This window comes from Mustela nigripes, chromosome 2 (assembly GCF_022355385.1).
Source record: "Mustela nigripes isolate SB6536 chromosome 2, MUSNIG.SB6536, whole genome shotgun sequence".
NCBI classification, from domain to species: domain Eukaryota; kingdom Metazoa; phylum Chordata; class Mammalia; order Carnivora; family Mustelidae; genus Mustela; species Mustela nigripes.
In genome coordinates this window covers 11522378-11525016 of record NC_081558.1, presented here as the reverse complement: position 1 = coordinate 11525016, position 2639 = coordinate 11522378, and positions in this window count along the sequence as shown.

Here is a 2639-nt window from a genome sequence, read left to right as displayed (position 1 = left end):
GAAAATATTATGCTAAGCAAAATAAGTCAGACTGAGAAAGACAAATATCACGATTCTACTCATAAGTGGAGTCTAAAAAATGAGTGAGCAAAAAGCAAAATCAGACTTATAAATACAGACAGCAAACTGATGATTTCTAGAGCCAAGGAGTATGTGGACATGGGCTGATTGAGTGAAGGGAAGAGGGTACAGGCTTCCAGTTATGGAATGAATAAGTCATGGGAATAAAAGGCACAACATAAGGGAAACAGTCAATGATATTGTAACAGTGATGTACCAATGTTTCACAACTGAAGGTAGCTACACTTGTGAACATTGCATGGTGTATAAAATAGTCAAATCACTGTGTTGCACACCTGAAATTAATGTATCATTATATGTAAACTATACTCAAATAAACAACAAGAAGAAAACATATTACCTATTTTTTCTCATTGGACAAGAATGCTCTGAATATCCTATCTGGGTTGATAGGAAAAAATGTGAATACATTCACTCTAGATGAAAACCTGCATAACTAGATCTGGGAACATGTATGAAGAAAAGTCTATCTCTGTAGCCAAAGAATTTAACCATCAACCAAATGCAATGATTTACACATTTTCTTCAGAAATTGTCTGAAATTTTTTAGTAGAATTCAGGTGAAGTTCAAGGAAAAATCCTACTTGGGATGGAGGTGGTCAAGTGACATAGCAATATCTCTGAGTCAGTCACTGGAGACTGTCACTCACAGAAGCTCAGATGCTCACAGGACGGTCTTTTTGATGTGCCTGCAGGAGAGGTTATATACATTGGAGGGATGTCCATTCCAGGGGTGATATACCAATTAGTAGAAAGGAAATATACACTTGGATCTCAAGGTGGACACATGGGGACTGATGTGGCAGAAAATTTGTCTTTGTTTATGATCCTTTATCTACAGGACAGCTGAATTGCTTAGAGAATTGAGCAACATGAAAGGAATTTATTTAATAAGGAGCTCTGAGAATTCAGTCTCTGAATTCCCCTCTGCAGAGTTCACCTGCTGCTCATCAGTCACAGACTAAGAGCATCTTCACCATGCTTCTCTGAGCTGTCCACCCACTCCAAAGAACCAGTGCTTGACCCCCATTTCTTGTCCTTTTCATCACAACTGTCTTTGGAAGGAAGGCCCATTAGAGACAAATCCATTGAATAAGGCGTTAGAGGTATCCAGAGTATTCTGGTAAGTACTCTAGGAAAATGGCATGGACAGAAGGAAAACTTTTATTAACCATGTCTTCTAGGGAAACAGGTTGCTAAGACAGTGAAATGGGATTGACTCTAAATCCTGTACATTTCGTGTCCGAAGAGGATTCTTGATCCTCCTTCCTTCTCAGTCAGCTCTTCTTGCTTCTCTTCTAAGAACATCATTGTAGGGCCCCTCTCCTCCTGCAGCAGGAACTGACTCTCCCATATGTCTGCTTATCTCTAGGGTTCTGCTTTATCCCAACATTAGCCTTTTCTCTTATTTGTGAAGCACTGACTGCCTGAGGCAGCCCTGCAGAGTAAGAGGAGCGTTGACTTGGAGTCAAGTAGATGTGAGTTTGAATTGCCACTTTCCATAAGATGTATGATGGATCTTTCTCCCATCAGCACAGAGTGAACATAAGGCGGTCTCGGGGAATGTTTTTGGGAGGGCAGATGTGATGGATTGAGTGTCCAGGACATCATACCAGCTGAAAAACATCATTTATTTACTTATTCGCTCATTCATGACACATTCCAAAAGACTTTTGAGGAACCTACACAATGCTTAGGACAATCAAAAATACCTTAAATTTTTATGACAAGATAAACATTATGGTTGAAGGAAATGAGACATAAAACCAGGTGAATAATTACAGAAGTAAACAAAATATCTATCCCAAAATGTTACATTTTTGTGAAAATTAGGCACCTGATAGAACTCTGATAATTCCAGTGAAGAAAAAGGACTCAATTTATGCTATTAGGAGGAAATTTGGCCATGTAGATAGAAAAACTAAGAAGAAAAAGTGTTCATATTCAATTGGGGATAATTTCTCTCCATTGCCAAAGAAGGTGAATGATGTCTCTATGCGAGCGTGAGGGGACAAGGTTCATTCCATCTCAGCTTCCAGTTCCATAGTGTATGGTTTTCCAAGATACATCAGCTGTGGGAATCCCAGCGTCATGCATGAATTCTATGCAAAGAGGAGATAGAAAAGGGAATTAATTATAAAGAGCATTCAATTATTCCTACTCAATAAATTCTCATACTCTCCACCAACTCCAGGATTTGAGGTGAAATTGAGAAATATAGTATCTTATCTGGGTGTGTGACCATGTCCAAATATAATCAGTGTCTGATAACAGGGAAGAGGAGAATGGATATGTTATGTAGGCAATCTCTGGCTCAATAATCAATTATAAGAGTCACGGTATCCATAGCATGAAAACATACAATTGCTTGTTAGAAGCATGGCCCTTCCTGACACTAAGGCAAAACGTCAGTGATCTACCCAATTCTCATGAAAGTCACATTGTGTGAGGGAAGGAGAAATGTCAATTACCTTTAAGGAATTCAAAACACATTTTAAAGTACTTGAAATGTTTCTTTCTTGTTTTTTTTTTTTTTTTTTTTTTTTTTTTTTTTTTTT